Source organism: Acomys russatus, chromosome 27, assembly GCF_903995435.1.
Source record: "Acomys russatus chromosome 27, mAcoRus1.1, whole genome shotgun sequence".
In the NCBI taxonomy this organism is placed as follows: Eukaryota; Metazoa; Chordata; class Mammalia; order Rodentia; family Muridae; genus Acomys; species Acomys russatus.
Window position 1 is genome coordinate 48325196 of NC_067163.1, and position 25809 is coordinate 48351004.

Genomic DNA, 25809 nt, shown 5'->3' on the forward strand with positions numbered 1-25809 from the left:
TTTAATTTTAGATTTTCTCCTTCATCCCCTCTTCTGGCCTCCATATGCTTTTTTTTTTCCCCTTGTTTTCTTTTGCTTTTTTTTCTTACTGTGAAAACTCTTTCCACATCTTTTGGTAGAAAACTGCGAGGAATTAGTAAAACTTGAAATTGAGCTATTGCAGAAGACAGCAACTGAAACTGTCTGGAATACTGTTCCAGCGCCAGGTGCTTTGGGCTTGGGTAAAGTTTTCAGAGTCAGGGCCTCATTATGTAGTCCAGCCTTGCCTTGATCTTCCTGCCCCAGCCTCTCTTGTGTTAGGATTATTGGCATGCACCAGCACCCCAGCTCACTGACTGTTCCTAGTTGCTTTTATGATCTCTGCTTGAAAGAGTCTGGGAAACCCTGATGTAAAAAAATCAACCCCTTTCTCCCCCCATAGGTTAACAGTAGAGATTTATTATGTATATTTTCCCCTACCACTTCCACAGAAACTTTGCATGCTCAATTCTAATTATTCATAAAAGGTAATTGAGAAAGGTAACATTGGCAGTGGGAAAAGATGCTGCAGCGTGATGTAAGATCTTAGGACTCAAGAGAACATTTGATTCCCAGTTGGATATATTTTTTTTCAAAGCCCTTAAGGAATGGAAGATATATGTCCAAGGAAACTGCTGACCTCAGAAGATAATAGAGGGGAAAATAAATGTCAAGCTAACAAGTTGTTGGCTTTCAGGCCATCTTGAGTCAGTATGTGCTGCACCCACAGGAAGCATATGTTAAGCTCAGAGAACACTGGAAATTAGCCTGGGTCTCCACGAGTTCTTGGAAATGACCAAAGTATGCGTGTTGGAGGGAGGGGGGATACTGTTGTTTTGTATTACAAAACACACTTCCCAAATGTCCTTGCTCTTCTCTTCTAGTCCCATATTCCACCCTTATATCCCACTTCTCAGGCAGGGAGTGTGGATAGTGTGATTCTGTTGTTCCTCATCACCTGCCCATACAGACTCCTCCCTTCTCTTCCTCTTCCTCTCTCTTTGACTGGGGTCCTTTAAGAGCTCCACTAAGTGTCTCTTTTTCTTAAAGATGAAATTAGCTGCCCCCATCTCCTGCACCAAATTTCCTGCTTATGTCTAGTAAAGAGAAGGGAAATTACAAGTAATTTTTATTCATTTTTATCTTTCCAATGTATTTTTTAAAAATCTGAAGTGGGTAGGGACGGTGGAGACAGCTTGGTGAATAAAGGGCTAGTGTGCACGCATGAGGATGGGAGTTCAATCCCCAGCACTCACTTAAAAAGGTGTGGTACATATATCTAGTCCCAGCACTAGGGAAAGAAAGGCTGGTCCTTGGGGCTTTCTGGTTTAGCTTAATAAAGTTCTATTGAGAGATATGTCCTAAAAATAAGGTGGATGGTTCCTGGATCCTGGGAAATCATGTCTGAGCTTAACTTCTGGTCAAAACATGGAAGTACATGAACACACATGTGCATCCTCCCATGGATACACACAAACACACATGCACAAATCAAACAATTAAAAATGATTTCTGAATCATAAATAGCATCTCCTTGTTTTCCCTTTTTAAAAAAATTAATGTATTACATTTTGCAGAATCCATGAACCACTTTGCTCTGCCTGCCTTCTTATGTTCCACAGACAAAAGCATCTGCTGATTATAATTGTAAACCTCACTGGTTGTAAGAAATCTTCCAGTATTTAAAAAAAAAAGGCATCTTGGGAACATAAAAGAGAAGGGTATTTTCTTGTGTTTTCTCTAGTTTATATAAATTTTAGTTATATTTACATGAAAAATCCTACAAATGATTTCTCTTTGCTCTAATTTCCTGCCAACTATGTACTATGGTCATAGCGCTAACTAAATTCTGGGCTTGCTCATGAAAAATACAGATTTCTAGGCTCTCCACATAGGTTGATTGAAGCAGAGGTTCATGGCCTGACCTGGGCAGCAGTAGTTGTAAGAATTTAGAGTGACTCACTAATTGGCCAGAGAGGTGAGCTTGTCAAAGGTAGTCCTCAGACCAACAGCAATGTGTAGGAACATGACCATAATGCAGAAAAGGTCAGGGCTGCGGAGCTGGCTCAGTGGACAACAAACTTACAGCATGGGTAAGAGAATCAGAGTTTGAGTGTCCAGCATCCACATAAAGAGCAGGGTGGGTGTGGCAGCCTACCTGCAGTCCCAATGCAAGAGATCCCTGCAGCAGGTAGGGTTGCTAAGTAGTCAAAGTAGCCAGCTCCGGGTTTAGTTTGAAACATTGCTTTAGTAAATAAGGTGGAAAGCTGTGGAAGAAGACATCTGACTCCAGCCTCCATTGTAGAGAAATTTTAACCCAGAACATGGCTGCTCTGGCAAGGGATCACATCCAAAGACCTTCTAGGTCTGTGAGATCCAGCTGTTGTACAGACTTGCCTTTAATCCCAAGAGACAGAGGCAAGCAGATCTCTGAGTTCAAGGCCAGCCTGGTACAGAGCAAGTTCCAGGTAAAGACAAGCTTAGGTCCAGGGGTGGTGATATTCATCTTTAATTCCAGCACTCAGGAGACAGAGTCATGCAGATCTCTGAGTTCTAGCCAGTGCTCTTGAGGCAGTTTGGTTGAGAGTGAATTGAAAGGCAGTACAGCGGAGTTGAGCTTGTGGTAGTTTAGTTGGTGGAATTCAGGGGCAGTTTACCAGGACAGTTTTACACAGAGAGGTTGAAGAGAGAACAGGCTAGCCACAGGTGAAGAGAATGAGAAGGAGCCAGGAAATTAGAACAGATTGCTAGACTTACTTGAGGCCAAGCAGAGCAAAAATACAGAAGCCAAGAGAAGCCAGATTGGAATGGAGTTTGAGCCAGAAGAGCTGAGTTGAACCTGCCAGACAGAGTTCAGAAAGAACTAGAAAGGGTGAGCTTTCTCTGCTGTAACTCTCAGAGGCTGAAAACATTGTAGGTCTAGGTTAGATTGTATGGAGGCTAGAAGCTTCCAGGAGTAGGCCTAGGTTAATAGACAGAGGCAATAAGATTTGGAAAGGAAAATTAAATTAGGTAAATAAAAGATACTTTAACATGCACATGTAGTCTATACACTCACATTCATGTGCACACATATTCATGCAAACCCACACACAAACATACACACAAACAAAAAGAGAGGAAACAAATGCAGTACCCCGGTGTTGGTCCCTGAATCGCCACAGCAGAATGTCCATTTAAGATGCCAGGCAATACCCAGGTACATTAAGGTCAGAGTAGCAGTTTGGACCAGCTCACTGGGCAGCTGGCCTGTAAAGGAACTTGTTAGAAATGCAAATTCTTAGGACTCAACCCAGAGATGGTCAATCAGAAATGTGGAGGACAGCATGGTACAGGCCAAGTTCTCTGGGTTTTGACAAGATCCCTTTCATGCACATGGTAGTGAGAAAGCCACCTTGGCAGTCACCCTTTCCTTAACACATCTGACGACAAGCACAGACAATATAAGGCGACACTAAGAGATGGGACACAGGCAGGAACCTGTTTTACAGTCATGGTGATTAATGAGCATTAAATAGTCTCTTAAGGGCAAAGTAAGCTTTTAATCCTAGATTTAAAAATAATAGCAGATGTAACAATTAAGGAAACAGGTAACAAAACACGGGTTAATGACAATTTTCCAGTTTTTAAGTGAGTCAGGAGTGATACAGAGGAATGCCTGAGGAACGCCTCTAGCTTTAATCTCTTATGGTAGCATTTCCCCCCTTAACATTTCAGAGCATATCCAGCAATCCATTATTAGTTCTCTGTACTGCCTCCTGTGTTCTATTCGGAAACTACCACCCACATTCAGGGCAAAAGGTTGAGGACTATTAGGTTCATTCATTTTACTGGCTAACGTTTAACACAAAGTCAGATGCCACTGGATACAAGTAATCTGGAGGGGGAAAGATAGTTCTTTGCTGTAGGAGACTATCAGGGTGATAAACACAGTAAGTAAATATGGACTGAGTGCTGCCAGGCCTGGTACACATGATTATTTGTTAGAAACACAGGCTAACATGGCTGGAAGGTAGGTTCGAGGAATGAAAAGGCAATGCAAGGCTGTCCATGAGAAGTTATGTCAAAATGGCAGCAAGAGGCAGGGCAGTGGTAATATGTAGAAGAGGCATCCACACAGCAGCATTGAAAACAGCGATTTATAGCCAACCACAGGCCCATTGTCTGCACCAGCAGCGACACCACTGATTCAGAGTAACTAAAGAAACAAACAGCAGAAAGAACTTCCAACTCTGGATTGTGATTTTAGAAAGAAAATCATCCTTTAACCTATACAGTCCATGTCTGATGCTTCACAACATGCCCTTCTGATTATCTCCAGCATTCCGTGACTATATTGTTTATGCCAGTATTATGCTTAATTAAGCACCATGGCAATATCAATGAGAGTCTGAAAGCCAGATGTGGCCTAGATCATCCAAAAAATGCAGCTATCCTGGCAAGCTATGGACAAACCTTTCAGAGGAGAGAGAGAGGAGAGAGATTTCCCAGGCACTTTTTTCCCCCTTTTACCCCAAAGAGCTAAACCTAGGAGGCTATTTTTGAAGGTTAGATGAGAATAGCAATCCTGAATGCTAGCTGCCCCAAGCATTTACAAACACAGCATCTGGGCAGGCACCCCACACCAGCACAGCGTCGCTCCCTGCTGTTGCAGGACACCTGCATGCCTTTTCATTTCAAGTGAGCAATCCTTAGAAAACTGAACCTCCCAAGAGGAGGATTGTCTTCAAGGAACTCCCTCTGAATTTCCAAACCTTAGTTAGCTTCTTTCCAACCTCTCTCATGGCTATACAAATTTTTGCATCCATTAGTCACACCACTCATCCCTCAGGACTCTAGTTATGGCCTTATGACCCTTTGCTCTACCAATAAAAACCAGAAGGGTGTTCGAGCACCATATGGCTGCCCATCCCCTCAGCTATTTGTTCGCTCTTACTGTCTGTTACCCAACATAATTTAAGGCTTTAAGGGGATTGCACTGGAAAAGCAACCAAACTCCCAGTTGTTAAGGAATTAAAGGCCTAGTGCAAGAAGGTGGATTGCTCAATACATCAGCAGATTAAAAAGTGATTGCAGATAGTGGCCAGGGCTATACATGAATGAAAAGAAGGTTATGAGGTGGGCAGAGGCAGGGTTTGGGAGTGATGATTATTGTGCTTGGAAATCTTAAGAAACTAGCAAGACAGCTGACATAGAATATAGCTGTAGGAACGGATGGGGAGAAGAAAGGAAGACAAGCTTGGCGAGGAGGGCACGGAGTGAAGTCTAGAGTTGTCCTTGTAGACAGTAGGATGGGAATTTGACTCTGTAGTTTAGGATCTTGATAAGGTTGATGCTTTCGGAACCATCTTATTATGGAGAGAACAAAAAGAGAAATATCATTTAGAAGCTGGCTGCTAATGTGTGAAAAAAGATGGTCTGAGTCAAGGTTGGGCAGTAGGGGGTGGGGAAAACACTTAAGTTGTCAGGTTTTATGGGCGAGATTTGCTGATGACCTGGACTCTGGATGAAAGGCTCCTAGGCTCTGGCCACACAGGTAAGTGGGTGGAACGATGCTGTTGCCATAGAGACCGTATGAAGAACACACTGGGTGGCGGATGACAGGCTATCCTAAGTGTAAAAGGCCTGTGAAATATCAACTACTCTGGGCAGGTATATTAGCCTGCAGTAAATCAAGTGATAGAGCGTCTGGTCTTCTTAATATTTCCTGCTACTGCAGAAAAGTAAGTACGTCCTCAGCCTTTGGAGGGAGAACACTTTGCATTTATATCTTGGCTTTCCTACCTTTGTTTTCCATGCCGTTAAAGTAACGTGTTCTCTGAGGCTTAATGCCTCCAGCTGCTACGTGTGATTCTTGGGACAACTTGTGTCTGGGTTAGGCCAAGTGTTGAATGGCGATAACCTAAGCTGACGGTTACAAAGGTGACACTAACAGGCTAGGTCAAGCTACCTCACTGGCAGGCAGAACCAAGGTTTCCACTGTGTGGAGGCTGAATCAAAAATGACACTGAGGACTGGGCAGTTGGCTCAGTGGATAAGAGCAATGTCCGTACAAAGACCTAAAACATTGTCCTCAGCACTTACTTAAAAGCCAGACACGTGTGCCTATAACCCTGAGAGAGGAAGATCTTGGGACTGTCTGGCTACTTGGCCAAGCAGAAATGGTGAGCTCCAGGTTCAGAAAAGTAGATTCTATCTCAAGGGAATAAGACAGAGTGTCCAAGCAGATTCCCCAACATCCTCATCTGGCCTACACAGGTATAAAATGCAAAATGATCGCACACAAGGTTCACATGTACAACACACACACGTACATACATGTGCTCAGGCACATGAATGCACACCACACATAGATATACATACACATGCACACACATGCACATACACATACACACATGTGCACCTGTGCATGTGCACACACACATACATGGTACACAATCAGGGAGTCTAGTTTTATACAGCAGACCCTTTCTTCTCAGGCTTTTAACTTTATGCATGTACTGCAAAAGCCCAAATTCTCAAGTTGACCTGTAGGCACATTTTATTTCAAAATAGTGAGTAATATCTTTTAATACAGATTTAATATGGTAGATGCACACGATGTAAAATTTTCATTCTGCTCATGCTTAAATGTGCAAAATTCAGCGGTACTATGTAAGTTTACACCAATGTACCACTGTCTACACCACTCATTTCCAAACTCATGCAATCTCCCAAAATGGAGACACTCTAGCCACCTAACACTGTTAGTAACTCAACCCCATAATCATCTATCTATCAATCAATCTATCTATCTATCTATCTATCTACCTATCATCATTTTAGGTAAAGAGAGAAATTATTTATTTTGTATCAAGGAATAAAAAAAAAAATTCTTTAACTCCTCTCTTTTGTGGTGGTTGAACTGCAGTGGTCAGATGGACAGCACTGCACATGATGACCTCTGACCAGATCTTTTGCTGAAATGTAGAGACACCAGGAGTTGCATGTGTCTTCTAGACAGAGAGGCCAGCCATTGTGCTTTCTAGAGTTTCAGTGCCTATTGGAGTTTCCTTCTTGCCTTCAGCCTTCATGGCAGGAAACAGAAGTACTTCCTTGGTATGGTTGGAATCTGTAAGAAACATGGTGATTCAACTGATCTCCATGCTCCAGGCAGCTGTCGGGGGCAGCCCATATTCCACTGCAGTACAGAAGTGCTCATCTATGAATATGGCCTCATCATCACCAGCAACCTTAGCCTGTTCTTCCAACAGCTGTCGTTGCTGCATGGGATCATTCAGCTCAGTGCAGGCATTTCATACTTCTTTCTTCATGACAAACAGCTCAAACTGCTCAGTTAAACCCTCTTTGGAGTAGTGCCATTTGACCGAAGCATTGGTAACCTGTGGGTGATCACAGATGGATGGAGGACTGATGCGGGTCACACCAAGGGACTCTCCAACAAGCTTATCAAGAGCCCTGGCTGTGCTCAGAGGTAGGGGGAATCCAACAGCTTTCGCACCACAAATATAATCAAGAATTTTTTGTTTCTTCAGTTTCAAAGGGATTGGTTTCTGGCAGCTTCATATCTACGACTTTCTCAAGCTCTTCTATCATGTTGATACTTTGGAAAGGTGAAGTCAATCTCATAGGCTTGGCCTTCTGGCCCATCTTGGAGGTAAGTGATCTTGGAACTGTTTGTAATGCTTTTCACCATCCCTGAAAGCATCATTTCTGTGATTTCCAATGAGGTCATGATGGTCTTCCTAGGCTGTGTAGAACTTACAGGTGGTGCACTCGGGATTGGGAATCAAATCAATTCTTTTACTCCCGAACTAGTCCCCAACTTCATAACCAGCAGCACCCTATGGTAGCATTCTGGCAGCTATAACTTCAAGCCCAGCTCATGTGGATAGATGATGAAAGGCTTGGCCGCAGCTCCCTCTGGAATGCTGGTCATCATGGCAGTCTCTATCTCTAGGGCTCCCAGCTCATCCAAGAAACTTCTTATACATTCGATGATCTTAGAGCCTCACAAAGTCATTCAGTCTCTAGTCCATGTATCTCTGACAATACCGTGTTTCCTTGGCTTTGAGGCCAACATGAAGATGAGGCAACATATGCAAGCAGGAGGACAAGAGTGTGATTTTATAGGGATGGATGCCCAGCTTGCCCTTTGGTTTTCCTGGTGTTCCCCTGAATTCTGATTATGTCCTCCCTCATGCAGTTTGTCACTGGTATGAACAAATTCTTCTGATTTATAATTCCTGGTGTTGACCATGGCTTGTAACTTGACCCCTTTCCTCAAAGGTCATAGGAGATGAGCTTTCCCCAGGGGCTCTCTTGACATGGATCAGACATGCCACTGTTAAGGTGATGTCAATCAGGTTGTCCCCAGGCTTCAGGTGACTGCATTCTTGGATGAACTGAGGGAGATGTTTATGTGGAACTTGTATGGGTATGGGTCCTCCCCACTGACCTTCAGCTGGTGGACTGCTTGATTAACGATCTTGTAGTGTTGGCTTGGTCCTGTGTCTCCTCCTTAGTGCCCACACCATTGCCAGCAGTGTGGTTGGTGGCAGCAGCAGCAGCAGCAGCCTGGCTTAGGTGTTTTTCACTGAGCTCTTTCTGCTTGGCCTCTTTCTCTGCCACATTTCCCCTAGTTTTCAGACATCTCTTTAGTTCATTCTTGCTTAGTTCCTGCTCACCATCCACTTTGATTTCATGCTCCTGCAGTGTGGCCATTTCCCCCCTCCTACCATTCTATTTCTAAAATGTGACCACTTTTATGTACCTCATATAAGAGGAATCATATATGATTTCTCTTCTTGGTAACTGGCTTATTTCACTTTACATTGCAGCCGGAATTATGTCAGATTTTCCTTCCTGTTTAAGACTAAATGCTATTCCATAAGATCTACACATAATATTTCAGTCTTTTTAACCCGTTAACCTGCCAATAGATACCAGAATTTAATCTATATTTTGTCTATTGCGAATTAAGATCCAGAACATGGGTACGTGTATAGAATGTTTTCTGTAGCAGTTTAAATATTTGGTGACATGTTAATCCCTCTACTCAGTCTCTCCCTTGAGAATATGTCCCAAACATTCAGGCTGGCACTGATGTTTTTGTATAAGGAAAATATCTGTAACAAAGTAACTGACAGGTAGTGTAATTGTTCAGAATATTAATTTACCTATAGGCTTAAAATCTTTAAGAAATGATATTGTAGTAATTCAGCAAGCAATTATTTTTTTTTCTTTTTTTTTTCAGCAAGCAATTATTAAAGACTGATGTTCACACAGCATAAAATTTGTGCACTAACCTTGCATTCTGCTCAAGGAAATCGGTTCTCTAAAAAAACGCTAAAATCTTGGGTCAGCAAGATGGCTCCCTGGTAGAGATGGTTGCCCCCGAAGCCATGTGATCTGAATTCAATCCCTGGATTCCCACAAAGGGGCAAGGAGAGCAGCGACTTCACTGAGAAATCTGACATGCCCTGTGCTATGCACGCACACACACCCCTCCACACACACAGAGTGATTAAAAAAAATAACTAATGAAGTACAATTTGTAAAAGGATACTAAATCTCACTTGACTGTAAGGAAAATAAAAAGAACTGTACAGTTTTCAAAACTTAAATATTACAAAAAGTAAGTTATACTTTGGGACTTGATTGAAGTTTAAATAAATTCAAGGACTGTCATTACATTTTTTCCCCCTTATCAGCTACTAATCAATAGATTAGGCAAAGAAAAGCCAAAGGTTTATTGTAGCCAGTCAGCAATTAAAGTTGACAAACTTGACAACATGCAGAGAGCACTCTTCAATTTAGGGAGAAAAGTTTTCCTTTGAACCATACAGTAAACCCACTGCAGAGGATCGTCTACAGAGTTTCCTGTAGACTAGACGGGTAAACAGAGAGGCAAATGGTCTGAGCTGAGAAGGAGGAGGGTAGCAGCCATCATGAAGGAGGAGAGGGAGGTGAGATAGGTGAGTTGTAAAGGAGTTCAGAGAACAGTCACCGCCTGAAAGGGCTGCAACTTCTCCTTCTCCGCTGAGAAGAACCATGCCTCTATTTCCCATGTAGAGAGGCCAGAGAACTAAGCTCCAGAGAATCCAATCAAGGTTATAAAATGGAGTTGAGCAAGCAGTTTAAATAAAAGCTTCACAAAGCACAGAGTTAGAGGCACCACGTCCTATCCCTAAATTGTGCTTTGAGAAAAACATGTGGCCAGGAGACAGCCTTTCCCCTTTTAGGGTGTAGAGGGAAGGCTGATCAATATTCAGGAATGACCCATGGGTGTCAATCCAGGACAAAAGTGAATGCGAACAGCTGTGTTTCACAATCTGACCTCAGGACACTGGAACTTTCGTATTTCCATAATATGACTGTAAAAAAATATGTCCCTCTAGCCTTATTTGCTTTCTTTAATGGATACTGCTTCTGGCTTGGATCTTTGTGTGGAAAAAAGGATCTTTTGTCTCATAAAATGTTACAGATGCTGCTATGGTAACGCACTTTAATTTTATTCCTATCTCAGAAGATAAACACGGAAGACTGCAACTAGCAGTTTAATCTAATATTTAACATTTGCTTTAGGTCCACAGAGCATTTGGTTTTCTGTTTCTTAAGGAGCGCTGGCACTTTTATTAACCTGCTGTACTCAATTAAGCAGAATCTTAAAGCCCTGTCTAGAAGGTACTATTCTGCCAACTTCAAAATACTATGTGGCCAAGTTTGAAAACTCACAAGGGAGAGAAAGCACGCTGCTTCTATGACAGAATTCTTAGGTGGCCAGAGAGAGAGGTTTGCATTGTGGGAGTTTTCTGTTGAGCTAAAAACATAATCCAAACATCTAGGCATCTACAAAAACAGTATCAGTTTGGTTTAAAATGAAACACACCCCTTGACAGACAATTTCTAAGTTTTCTTTTCTCTTTTCCTTTTAAGCCTGCAGCCTAGGGTGGTAGCACTGTCGTACTAAAGCCGGTTGCTTTGCAATTAGTTAATAGCCAGAGTTAGTGTATCCACAGAGGCAATTTGAAGCCACAGTTCCTGTTGAATAATAACAATACCTAGCTACATGGGACATCATGGCTTACATACTAGTCACTGTCATAAACAAGGGGGAAGCTCAAGGAGAGAGAAGACAGGAAATACAGTGAGTGACACTCTCTGTGGATTTAAATCCACAACCCCTCCTTTACAACCGCAAAGAAACATCAGTCCCTGCTATTTGATTTAAAAAGGCCCCCTCTGTCATTCTTGCAGTGTCAGTCCTCATATTTTTCCCTTCTACATTAGAACATGATTGCGGTTGGCGAGTTAACGAAAGTTGAGGTCGGCTCAATGAAGTTTCAATGACAAATTGGTAGGGTCACGCCTCATCCTGTTCCAGAACACGTTCTGCCAGCATTTCAGAAAAAAAAAAAAAAGGATCCTGGTTCATTCATTAAGCTATTAGGAATCTGCTTCCCAATTAATTTTAGTCATGGTAGATCTTCACAGAATGATAAAAAGCCTCATGATTGCTGAGTGACACCCTGGCATTTAGAGATGGCCGTGATGAACACAATACAAGCGCTACAGTCCTTTTCAATCCCCACAACATGAACAAGTAGCCAGCAATTAAAGAGAAATGCCTACCTAAGTTGTTCTTGAAGCAAACTCTGCAACAATATTTTCCCTTCATAAAAGTCCCCAAGTATTTACAGCCTGCAGACGAACTCACACTCTTGACATGGGAAAGGTTCAATGAGAAAGGAACGAGATTGACCGAGAGGTTGCTCGAACTAACACTACTTGTATTGAGAAGATTCGAAAGCACTGTCTGGCTTCTCATTGGACACTCGGGGCACTGGAACAATATTTGCCCAGTTGCTATGTGAAGAGGGGTGGCTGCCAATTCCCTCCGCTAATAAGCCTGAACCTGGTGTTTGCAGATAAGAGTAGCTATTGTTTGTGTTGCTGTGCTGGCTGATAAGACACTCACCAAAGCGGGGACCCAAGGGCTTGTTCTTTATGACAGACTGAAGAATGGCTGCTGGTATTTCCCTACCACGCTCTGACTTTAAACTGTCGTCGCAGAAAAGAAAAAAAGAGAGATGGTTTCTACTTTATCATTATTATTATTTTTATTTGACTTTCCTCTTCAAGAATGTATATCTAGAAAGATCACATTTAAATGTTTTCTTTATATAGACTATGATTCCACTCCCAGTCTATGACTAGACTAAAATGTTTAAAATATCCAATGGGGATGCAGACATCCAGCCCCACCCCCATGTATGTATATGTGTGTATATGCAAATTGGAAAGGAAGCAGCTTGGGTCTGACAGGTATACATAAATACAACCCACTACTGGGCTCTCTGTGAACCCACATAATGTGCATACGTGTGTGCAATCTAGAACACTACTGCACCAATGTAAAGAACATGCCAATTTAGGCAGCATTTAAAAAACATTCAAAGGCAGATGTTTTCCCTTTTGTTTTTAGAGAAACACTCTTATTGTTCCAATGTGTACTTAACATGGTTGTGCTCTTAAGGGTTGTGCAAAGACATTGGATCCTGAGTTTAAAATCACCATGCTGCACCTGAAAAGAACACCAAATATACCTTTAGTAAGTAACTTTTAGAGGTAAAATGCTTCCTTCCAAGACTTGACTACCTGAGATTGATTCCTGGGACCCATATGATGGAAAGAGAGAACTGATTCCTGCAAACTGTCCTTTGACCTCCATGTGTGTGCCATGCTATGCCTGCAACCAAAAACCCATAAGATAAATAAATAAAATATAGTTTAAAATTTTTAAAGAAATAATTGCATTTCAGTAATGACCCAAGTGTGCCCAACCCTACAGGCAAAATGTCACAAATTGCTTCACAAGTGGAATGTTTTTCTGTCTCTGTACCTCACATTTTCTCCTTATCACTAGGTAGTTAAAGCTCTGCTTTATATTTGGCTATTGGATAATAATAGAAATCAATACAAATAAAACAACCCATTTATGACAATAGAGCCTCAGAACTTCTCCCACAACCAGGAGCTTTTGAGTTTTTTGTTTGTTTTTTGTTTGTTTGTTTGTTTTAGATTTCTCTAAATACTGAGGAATTTCAACTTTTGATTGAGTATCCTTTTTTTTTTGTTTTGTTTTGTTTTTATGTTCTTAAATAATTGAAGAGAATCTCAATGGATAACCCAACAGGTAAGGTTTCTGCTGTCAAATCATTTCATTTCTTGAATCGAGTCATCTGACGTGGCTCTTTCTAAAACAGAGCCAGAGATACTCACTGGCCAAGTTGAGGACTACACACCCATATCTACAGAGAGTGTAGCAGGAGATCACACTTGGTCTATGTTGATTTCTCAATTATAAAAAAGACGTTTTCTGAGTCTTGATGGCACAGCTGGGTGCATATCCTTAGCCCCACTGTATTTATTTATCTCTGTTGAGTTTGGTCAACCTAAGCTATCTATACGCCTTATTGTGTGCCTACAAAATCCATACAAATTATCCTACTTTCCTTACTGATGCTGTGACAAATTCCATGAACAAAATAAACCTAAGGGAAGAAAGGTGTATTCAGCTTAGACTTAACAGGTCTCAACCCATCAAGGGAAACTAGGGTAATTGCTCAAGTGGAAACAGAAACCTAAACCACAGAGGACTGATGCTTGCTGGTGCTTTCTCTGTGGCTCATGCTCAGTGAACTTTCATATATCCTATACAACCCAGGACCATAAGACCGGGGGTGGTACCGCTCACAGTGGTGCCTCCCACATTAAATAGCAATCAAGAAAATGTCACATGCCAGTCTGACAGAGAGAAGTTGAAGGTCTCTCTTCCCATCTGAATCTAGTCTGTGACAAAATATATCTAGTTAGGACCCTAATGTTTACACCTATATGCAGTTTTTTGTTTTTTTTTTTTGCTTAGCTCTATAAGAAGGGGACTGATAATGTCCACACCATTGTAGAAAAAAACATGCCAATATACAATAGGCTTATTAAATAGGATCTTGCTTCCATCTTCGTTTCCCAAGCTTAGGTACTTAAGATTGATAGTCATAATCAGTGGCTGTCTATGAAAAACTGGAAGAAATTTTACTCTTTATAACAATGATCAAATCTGGAAGAGAGGAAGCTGAATTTTGTATCTGTAAATATATATATATTCCCTTTTAGGAACTTTACTGGAGCCATCATAGAGAAAATGTTCTGTTGGATGATGGCCAAAGAGATTAGATAAATGATATGAGACTATGTCTTTTTTTTTTTTAACGTCATCTCCGACCTCTTTCACACTATAACAGCTCAGACACCTACTTTCTGTCCAGAGTTTAGATGGAAGTTCAATGGAGGTTTTGAGGAAGAAAAAATGAAACATTATGTATCACAAAACACTTTCATCCTGCGACAGACAGGAGTACTAGCTGGCTACATTCAGAGGACAACATTTTCTCAAGGCTATAAAATTACATGGTGCATTTAAAAAAATAAAAAAAGAAAGCTTTTTGATTATGATAGCTTTTCCTTTTGATTAAAAACAGACATTCTTCCATGGATCTTTCTTTTTTTATTTCTGGATATTTTAGCGAGGCAACAAGCTAAAATCCATCGCCCAATCACAAATTAGAAATGTAGACAACATTAGAATCTTGCTTCTGGGAAGGGTCTTTTTAGAGTGTATGGAAGGAATTGGTATTCCCTGAGCTGGAGCCGTGGCTAAGCTGGTAGAGGGCTTGCCAAGAGGGGGCAAACCAGGGACCAGTCTCCCGCACTCCCAAACCAGGTCTGGTGACACACTCCTGTAGCTCCCGCCCTTGGGAAGTAGAGACAAATATCAGCAAGTTCGATATCACCCTCCTACAAAGGGAGTTTGAAGCTAACCTAGAATACACAAGACCTAGTATTGAACAAATTAAAAAAATAAATGAATAAGTTGTGAAAATGAACCTTCCTTCCTTTCTGAAGCCCTAGGGTAGTTGTCCTCTAGATCATTCTAGAACTGGTCCTTTGATCATTGTCTCCATTCCTGTCCTAAACTTTCCCATGCTTCGGTCACTCTGGACAAGTTCTACTGAAGGAAGGCTCCATCCATGCTCCCCCACTGGTGGAGGTCTTTCCTGGCTCATTCTCCTGACTCATCTGTCAGTCTCTTCCCGGTCTCAGGCAGGGTCGGTTCATGACATGGGCCCACACAACTGCGTGGAACTGCTTCTGCGGAGAGGACAGGAATGGTCTCGGGGTATTCCCTGCCATGGGCTCAGGCTCTGCTACCACGTCCAGCTGGCTCACTGCAAACACTCAGGGGGTGTTTGTGGCATGACCTTGAGTTTGACTAGTTGCTGGAGATTGTGGCATTCATCAGAGTAAAACAAAACAAAACACAAGGGACTATGTATTGTCCTCAACAGCAATAAAATACTGAGTTCAGAAAAAAGGGATGGCCTTCTTAAAGGGACAAAGACAGTGAGAGTAATCAGGTCTTGATCAATCTGAAGGTCTTGACCTTAAGGTGCAATGAAGTTTCTCTAAACTCATGAATATATGGAGTAAAGATTAATAAATACATAAATATTTCTGCATCCTGAAGGAATTTATGTTGTCTATTGCAATAGTGTATTGCAAATCACTAGTCTGCTGCTGTTTATACTTATTTGCATTCCTTGATGAAGTTTTGTCATCATTCCTAGTCAAGACATTTTAAATGAATATTTTTATTCAATGCATTTTTGGTTGTTCTGCTTGCTCGTCTTTCCGTGCACCACGAGTATGTCTGGTGACAAAGGAGGGCAACAGAGGGCATTAGATCTCCAGGAACTGGAGTTACAGATGGTTGTGAGTCACCACGTGGGTGCTGGGAATTGAACGCCTAGTTCTTTTTCTGGAAGAACACTTAATGCTCCTAAGTACTGAGCCATCTCTCCAGCCCCACAGTTAAGAATTTTAAGATGATTTTTATATTTCCTTATGGGAGACATAGATAATCTTATTGAGTCCATTTACAATTTTATTTTATCAAATTAAAAAAAAAAAGATAATTCTGTGGTGCCGGGCACATGTCTTGCCATGCCAAGCAAGCACCACTAAGCCACGTTCACAGCCACCACCCACAATTTTAAATTATTTCATTTTTTTAAAAGCTTCTAAAGAATAGTATAAAATTTTTTAAAAATTGTATTTTTATTATGATAATGTTTCCTGAGATAATTTTAGGCTCCAGGAGCTCCTCAGTTCTATGCTGAGTAGAGGGTAAAAAGGATGGAAGAAAAATAAGCAATTATATTTTGATAGAAAGAATTAAAAAGGAAGAATTAGACCTCACTATAGGTTGAGAAAGAAGAGGTCACCTCACTGGGGACACTGAGTATACAGAGATGGATGTGGCCTTGTCTCCCCTGGGCTTCCTTAACATTTGGACAAGACAGCTGGAAAAGCTGAGGACCTGCTGAGTGAATTCCTCAGAGTCGCTTTTGAATAGTGGGAACTATGATGTTATTCTAAAGGGGCAGCTTTCACTGCACCTCAAGAGTTACTTCTGCAATGATTGTGCTTCATTAGAAAACAAATTAAAAAAAAATCCACACCTTGGGAAAGACATCATAAAAAGGAAGGTTATCTAGTTCCTTCCAGGCCTTAGTTGACAGCTCACATTGCATTTGACCAAGATTTCTTTTTAAATAACATTTATTTAGGGTGGGGTCAGGTATATGGTAGGAGCACGCTATAGCCTTAGGTGGTGTGGAAATCAGAGGTCAACTTTCAGCACTCTGCTCTCTCCTTCCTCCATGTGATCCTTGGCTAAGCGCCTACAAAATGTCATTGGTTCTTGAGGTGACCATACCCTTGAACATTAATTTAATAGGAATGTTGAAACAATTAGCAGAAGGAAAACCCAAGGAAGTACATTGACTTCTAGTTTTATGTGAGATTTTCTGTGGGCTTCTTGGTTGTATTGAGATTTGTCTTTAATCACGGAGACATTTTAATGATGCCCCTTTTAGGGTCTGTTGTTGCAACGCCATAGGTCTCCATGCTCTTCCCACCATCTACAGAGGATCTGTGTGTGTGTGTGTGTGTGTGTGTGTGTGTGTGTGTGTGTGTGTGTGTGTGTGTGTGTACAGGACTCCCCAGGATCTGGCTCCTGGCTGGGGCTGCCTATGCTTGTCATCTTCCCAGCTTCGGGGCATAGTGACAGGTATTTAAAACATTTTCCCTCTTCCAGAGAAATGAGCTTTCCTATTTTCCCCTGAAATTTCCTCCTCTGTTATTTATTCCAGGGTTACTGTGCTTTCCAGGGTAAATGACTCATAAGCAGCACCCTAGTTATGTCAGCATATCTGTGTGTATATGTATCTTTAAATAGAATAAATATATACCCGTTTCCATAAAGGTTACCCAAGTGACAAAACAAAAAACAAACACTAAATTTTTGTAAAAATATACTTATAGGTTAAAGCTCCATGATAATGCAGTTGGGTCTACCTTCCATAAAATTCACATTCTTAGTACAGTACCCAGTGCTTATAAAAGCAGATAGATAAATATATGTCTGAATGAATTAATGAGTTTCCCATCTGGTTCCCCCATAATATGATTGCAGAAATTGGTACTCTGGAACAGACGTGGCTTGTGAAGGTGCTACTAGTCACTTCGTTTTTAGTACTATTTAATTCAATTGGATTGCTAAGAAAAATCACTCTCCTGCTATTTGCAGTGTTCATGGTCCAACTTAAGCCACTTTTAAGCAAAGTTTCAAAAAGAAATCTGTCTGGTTCAGATTATGTGTGAACCTGATACCAGAGGCTGAGGGGCAGTTTCAGATTGCAGTGTCAACATGGTGTTCAGTTCTAGCACTTCCCAGCGTCTGTTTCCTTCCTAGCTGGCAGTGTTGCTGGACAAGCGGCTTCATTCTTAAAGGATTGAGTAAGGTGATGGCTGTCACTGTGGAGAGCGAGTGCCCTCAAAGAAGGACAGAGGACTTTCTTAGAGGTCAAGTGTTTTATTTAAGTACATCTGAACTACTTTGTTTCATAAGCTATAATCCTTTCCATTCATCTTCAGAATGGTGCTCCATAACCTGCTACAACTCATGTTTGCTGTGAAATTCCAGCGCCTGCATTATCACACCCCTTCAGTTCACTACACGGAGTCCTTTTAGACAATTCTGTGAAACAAACAGTGAATGTAAGTGTTGCCATTTGGATGTCAGCTGGACTCAAACATGTTTCACTGAGAGTCCAGTGAGATGGTCTGGTTTACACTTCACCTTCTTTCCGAGACTCCATACCATGTTTTTCATAAGCTTCCCTCATCTCGGCACTGCAATAAGGCTTTTCCATTCGAAATATGAATATTTGAGCTCGTTATCTTAAAATAGTTGAGCAGTGTTTGAATTTAGGTTTAATTGACGTTCTGGTGGTGCAATCCAGTGTCAAGGTGCAGCTGCCCTTTGTTTAAGAGCAAATAATTCCTGCCTCGTTTATCAGAAGGGTGGGGCCAATATCACATAGTCTAAACCTTCAATGACAGCCTGCTTCCCCTTCAGCAAAGCTGCACTAGGGCTTACCTCCTTACACTGCTGCTAATGGCACTGCCCAGTTATCACACAGGCTTCCCTGCTCAGAGACAACGCAGACCAAGCGCCCCAGCAGACAAACTAAAAGGCAGTATAGTGTGAAAGGCTTCTTTTTACACATTACTATTTTATTCCCAGGAAAATGTTTCTTGATAAAGACTTTGCAATTCCCCGTGAATCAAAGGAGAAATCTCAAGCACCACATCAGAGCCAGAAGAAGCTATTTCAGAGCACATAAAACCATATGGGTAGTTCATATGCTCTGACCTAGCCCTGTAATAACCTCCGAGTCTGCTATTTCAATTGCCACGTGGAAAGTTTCATTATGAGGCAGACCTTGCCATTATATAAACACAGAACAAAGACACACCTTAGGTAGGGTTTTACAACAAATGGCAGGCCGTTATTGCTTCCTTTGGTATTTCCTCTGCAGTGTTGATTATGATGAGGTCCTGGCACCATGACAATAAATACCATTCCAAAGAAATTCCATTTTCACTTATGTAACAGGATGCGGGAGTCCAGGCTCCTCTGGCCTCTATGTCAACTAAAGCACAAATATGATAGGTGCCAGGCAGCCATGTAGATTTGAAATAGAGACATAGATGAGAGGATTAAACATAATAATAATAATTAAAACCTATTTCTAGACTCTTGAGTCCTTAAGAGAAAAGATGGAAATAGTGGTCGAGAAGGAGAAAAGGAGGAACCTCTGGCGCAAAAAAAAGAATCCCCTAGCATCTTATCACCCGTAGCATCTCCTGTGCAAGGAATGAGGAACAGGGTGCTGCCTCCCAGCCTTGAGGTCTGGATTGACCTTGCATTGGCTACACACAGAAGGTTGAGGACTGATTTGCTCTTTAGAAAGCTGAAGTATGAAGATGACTGAGTTCTATCTCTCTCACAAAATCCCAGAGAGAAGTCTGAGCACTAATTATCCAGTAATAAACGCTCGCTTCCATTAGACAGAGCCAGGGAAGGTGACATGTAAATGAAAGGAATATAAAATGTTGGGGTAGATACAATAGGACACCCTGGGGGAGGGGGTAAGAAAAGAGTGAATTAGGAAGGCAAGGCTGGCAGTGAATAACCGACCTGCCTGTGGTAAAGAAGGATTCTCAGTGGGCTCAGAATGAAAAAAAAAACAAAACAAAACAAAAAACCGCTTCTGCCAGGCTATCGGGGACTTGAGGACAGAGGCTCCAAGGAGCCTACAACAGCACTCAGTGAGACACAGAGCTGGCAGGAACCACTGTGAGCTCAGGGAAAGCAAGGCCACCCACTCAAACATTGTTCTGTCCGCTGCTCACCTTTCCTCTTTATTCTTTAATGCACTTCCTCGCTGACAGGAAATGCGTGCATGGGAGGGAAAGAGGCCGAGTGGAGTGAGTCTCCGTGTCCTGTGCTGAGTCACAACCTCAAGCTCAGTCTCACTGGGGGAGGGGAGGCAAGGCCACAGCTCTCCAAATGATAGGTTCTAGGATGATATGGGATCAGACCCTCTCATTGTTGAGGGAGGTTGCTTCTGAGTTAAAAGAGCGGCCAGGGAGTGCCTATGGGGATTTGCTTTTGAGATCACAGTGAACAGATACTTTCCTTCTCTCTCTCTCTCTCTCTCTCTCTCTCTCTCTCTCTCTCTTTCTTCCACCCCCTCCCCGCCCCCAGAAATCAGGCTACACATAAAGTCTATAGCCAAAATGTGACGTGGCTTGCACTCTTTCTCCATTTGCAGCTTGCAAGCCCAGCGCCATTAATACCCCGAATTATAACTTAATTTCTATCTGGTGCCTTCCGGCCTTGTGATAAGAACATCCCCTGCCCAACAGACACATAAGACAGAAACTCCCTTTGCGTCATGAGACTGAGGGTTTTGACTCTCCCATTTCTCCTTTCAGGGCCCCTTCACGCCTGCCCATCCTGTTATGCTGTTTCTTTCCCAGTGAAGGTCCCCGAAGAACTCCTCATCTCGGCTTCCTTAAGATCCTGATGAGCTTACAGCACCACCATGGGATGAGGAAAGATAATTTCAATATATTCCACTTACCTGAAGGGGACAGCAGACAAGGACAATAGGCTGTGTGTGATTGGTTTCCTCTTTGAATAGCCCTACTTCTTTATGCACAGACTAAATAAAAGGTTATGGCAACTGCTACAGTTCAAAGTAAGAGTTCATATAGGGAAACACAGGAGCTAGGAGAACAATGGGGACTTTTGCCTCGGAATTGACTCCAAGGACCATTGGCACATCCTTGAATATGTGGCTATGTGGATACAGGGCAAACATAAATTGGACAAATGGGTTTGATCTTCTTGGGAGGGAGTGATTTCAGGTCCACCATTAGTCTGTTGGTTAATCCGTGCATGGATGCACTCTGAGAATAAACAGAGCCATAAACGTTGGACAGAATAGCCTCACTTCTTTTAGGATTCATGCTTCAGACACAAGAGAATATGAGATACTCAGCAAATAATGGGCATGAAGGCATCTGGGTGGTGCCCTGAAGTTTTGATACCTCTCCTGTGTCTTTCTCTCCAGCACAAACTTCCATACTTTCCCAGTTCCCTTAATTCTATTTTGCTGTTAAGTTAGTTGAGGTAAGATGTTAAACCTGATTTTCACAATGATATTCCTCACAAATAGGACTGAATGGCTTAAAGAACAGGACAGAGTAAAGACCTTAAGCCTTGCAACAGGAATGGGTATTTTTTGCTTTAAAAATAAATATTTAAAACATTCATTCATTCATCTGTGTGTGTGTGTGTGTGTTTGTGTGTACATCTGCATGTACACATGACATGAGTGTGGAGGTCAGAGGACAACTCGCGGGAGTCAGTTTTATCCTTCCATTATATGGGTACTGGAAATTGAACTTAGGTTGTCAGGCTTAGTGCAACAAAGCTCTGGCCTTATTTATTTATAATTCAGGATATTCAGGTAGTAATTTGCATACTTAAAATATTTTACTGTACTCTGTTTACTTATCTGAAATTTTAATTCCAAAGTTCCATTTTTGAAAAAAAAAATTTAAAAGGTGACTATAAGAAAAAAAATTAGTCAGGCATTTGTGATGCACATCTTTAATCCCAGCACTGGGGGAGGCAGAGGTAGGCAAATTTTTGTGAGTTCAAGGCCAGCCTGGTCTATGAAGTCCAGGATAGCCAAAGCTACACAGGGAAAATCTGTCTTGGAAAAAAAAAAAAAAAAAAACCCAAAAAGCAAAAAGGAAAAAAAATTTTTTTCCTTAACTCCTGTTTCCTGTTTGGAAAGGCACTAATAACACAAACTATCATTTATAAATGCACATCATGTGTTAGAAACTGTGCTAAGAGGGCTGTGGAAGGATCATTGAGCAGAAGCACTTGCTGCTCTCTAAGCAATGATGACCCGAGTCTGGTCCCTGGGACACACATGGTGGAGAAAGAGAATGGATTCTCTTAGGTTGTCCCTTGGCCTTCATATGTGTGCCCTGTCATGCACTACCCTTCTACACACACACACACACACACACACACACACACACACACACTCACACACACACTCACACACACACACACACATAGGCATGCACACACACATGAGCACACACGCTCATACACACATAAATGCAGCCAATGATGAAAAAAATATATATAATATAAAAAATATGCTGAGAGGTCAAGCATTTTCTCTGATCCATAGTGTTATCTTTTAAGATTCTCTTGATACAGTTTGCAAAGATGAAATGAGATTTAAAGTAACTGAGGAGTACACCTTAGGTGACAGCAGTTGCATCTGAGCATTTGCTGAACAGGACCCATACCGGACTCCATACCTCTTAACAACTATGTTACCCAAATGGAAGCTTTGGCATAAATCATGAGTGAAGTGTCTGCTCGGCCATGATGCTGAACGCATAGATGAATAATGAGGGATTAAAGCCCTGGAATGAATTACCTCTCATTTCTGAGTCTGTTACACTTGGCAAGTCCATCCAGAAAGGGAACAGCTGGCCCATTTAGTTCTACAGCCGCCCCCTCGCCCTCTGCTTTAATTGTGTGACAAAGCAGAGACAAGGATGATTGATCTACTAATTGCAGATGCTTACTTCTAATAAACACTCAGAGCCAGATTTCTAAAAGAAATAGCCTCAAGGCTGCTCTTGAAGAAACCCAGAGGACACCATATTTTCCCAGCAGCCCTCAGGTCTGAATTACCAAGGTCCCGTGCTCCTCCCTGTAGGCAAATCTCGGCATCCTTTCCTTTACCACTTAAGGAATTGGAACTGGGTATGGACTTTTCAGTATTTGATCCCCCAGGGTTGTTTCAGATGGTGTTAGTTTCCATACTTCTCTGTTCTACACTGTTTCCAACCACAATATGCCCACTTAGTTCTTACTGCCACTGTTTGGGACTCACAGATAAGCACACACTTCTAAAGAAAAAAAGAGGACATCCTCAGTAAAGGTAGATTTATATTCCATACGCTTATCTTGGACTTCATTAGACAACTCTATCTCAGTGAAAAAACTCAATATTTTTTACTTCTTATTACATAATTTAAAATACAGAAATATAGAAGATTCTAAACCTCTGCCGCCTTAAAGGCAAAGGTTGTTTCACTTTGGTGCATTTTCTTCCCCCATGTGTAATGTAGATTTTATCCAATGAAATCATACCAATAAATAGTACAACAATGTCATATGTCTATCTTTTAAAGACAACTGAAGCTCTTCACGTAACCAGAAAGCTGCTGGTTCATTTTGATTGAGCCCAAAGACTAAATTCTGGTATTTTTCTCAAGTAAGGTTGATTCCTGGAAAGAGATGAAAGCCATATAGGAAAAAGGGTTCTTTGCATGTGGGATTTTGAGGGTGTTTTGATTCCTTGCTTTTTAATTAAATATCCTTTAAAATGTAATTATGTGGACTGGAGATGGGTCAGTGGCTATGAGAACTGGATGCTTTTCCAGAGGACCCAAGTTCGGTTCCCAGCCCCTCATGGCAGCTCACAACCATTTGTAAGTCTATTTACAGGGAACCAGACACCATCTTCTGGTCTCCATGAGGGCCTGGCACACATGGAATGCATAGACACATACATGCAGGCAAAACATCCATACATGTAAAATAAAACTAATAAAATTTCAAGTAAGAATTTACTTAGCCTTAAACAGCTTAATGTCTGCATAAGGTCAAGCTGCATCATAGTATTGTTGCTTTTATTTAAAAAAAAAAACAGAGATAGGTTTATGGATAACCATCATTCCTATGAGACATGATAGAGTGACAGGTGGCTTTATGCCTCTACATATTTTCCCAGATTAAAATAGGTGGAAAATATCATCACCGCAACATCGATGGACTCCCAGCTTCACCCCTATGTTGGTGGTCTGAAGATTAGGAAACAGAAAATGTCAAATCAATTAGAAGCTGGGAAGAAGTCTTTGTATTATGGTTTTTTTTTTTAATTTATTCATTTTACATCCTGGTTGCAATCCTCTCCCTCGTTACCTCCCAATTCCACTCTCCCTCCCTCTCCCCTTTATTCCTCAGAAAAGGAAAGGCCCCTTTCACATCCTCCCCAGCTCATCAAATCTTATCATTTATGCTCTTAATGGAAGGAAAAAGTTACAGAAACAAACCAAGGGGGGAGAAAAGGCCTAATAACAATGGTCTTTTGTACATCAAATGCTTAACAAAGATCAATGGCCAGCTGTTTCCAATAGCCAGATGTTTCCTATGCCCATAAAAATGAACCAGTTGCAGGCTAGGGTGATTTCTGCATTGGTCATGGACCTGGTGATGGTGGACCATGTGCCAGGCACTGGGCTGGGAGTGCGGGGGTAGGTATGGATACAGAGGAGATAAAGAATAGTGCCAATCATCACAGTCATAAATAATAGAAGTTATGCCAACAGGGACTCTTCTCCAAATGTTGGGTTTCTCATTTAGCAAGTCAAGATAAACAACTGGGAAAATAGCTTGCTGTGTGGAGAAGAAATCTACATTAGATTCGATAAAATAAGACTAAGCTTCCTAAATAAAGTCAGACCAACTGAAAAAAATAACTGGGTAAGCAAACCTAAGGGTTTTTCCTTCAAAGTACAGATTAGGGATCGCTATGCAGCATCTTACAGCCTTCTTTAGACAGTAACATCAAAGTTATTTCACAGGTAGATGTCATTTTCCTCTGATACCAACCCTTACAGACAGGAATACTCAAGTAATCTGTTTTGCCCTTGGCTGCTCTTTCAAATATGTCACTTATTAGTTGACACAGACTTAATTAAGCTTCCTTCTCCCTCAGCACACTGTACTTCCTTGCCCATCTCCACCTTCTGTAGACTTCCTTTTGAGGCCATTGTGAGGCTGGCTCTTTTCAGACTGGTTCATACTCGTTACAGACTCTTCAAAGGCATGGCGCCTTCCATCCTCACATGGGAAGCAAAGCACAGGATATTAAGCAGATAATTCTTGACCTGCTTTGCTGTATAACCTTGGATGAGTTACTGAACATCTCTGACACCATTTCCACATTTTTATGACGGACTGGAGACTCGTTTCTAAGAGAGCTGTTTGTCTAAGTACACAGTGAATGTTTCTATTTAAAGTGTCTTTCAAGATCCCCTCATCTTTCTGACTATAGATGCACGTGGCTTTGTACTGGGTAGGGTAATGTTTGCCATTCTGCTTCCAACTGGGAAAATATAGCCAAGGTTCTGATTGATTTCTTCTGGCCAGTTAGAAGTCAGAGCCCAGACACTCAATGGGTGGTATATGAAGCTTGCAGGGTCCAGGGCGTCATCATCCCAGAGCGCCAGACTTCTTTAAACACATTACTGCATACTCGCATTCAGATTCACTCACCTCTTCCCCCATCTAAAAGAAAACTCTTGCTGTTTCTTCTTCCTTTCTCCCAATTTGACTCTCCCAAATTTCATGACTTCAAGAAAGCTAGAATCATCCGTGAGTTGGTAATGCCAGTTCCTATTTCTTTTTATCCATCGTTCTCCAATATGACAGTCAGATGTTTCCACTCACAAGAGGACGCCACCACTGTTAACTCTACTTTATGAACTATGGCATTGCTCCTGGTGTCTCATCCACTGTGAGGCTGCTCTAAATTCATGACTCTTTGTCTTTTGTTGTTGCTGTTGTTGTTGTTGTTTTAGGGCGTTATGAGATGTGGTTAATCATCTCTTAACCCAATTAAAACAAAATGAAGTTATTTTGAATTA

The 25809-nt window shown here is 41.6% G+C and overlaps 1 protein-coding gene and 1 pseudogene across 1 annotated transcript in view; both read right to left on the reverse strand.

Moving 5' to 3' along the window:
* Positions 1-25809, reverse strand: part of Palld (palladin, cytoskeletal associated protein) — a 446518-nt gene that overhangs the window by 357853 nt on the left and 62856 nt on the right. The gene's annotated exons all lie outside the window — the stretch shown is intronic.
* LOC127210263 (lysine--tRNA ligase-like) lies at positions 7014-8742 on the reverse strand (annotated as a pseudogene).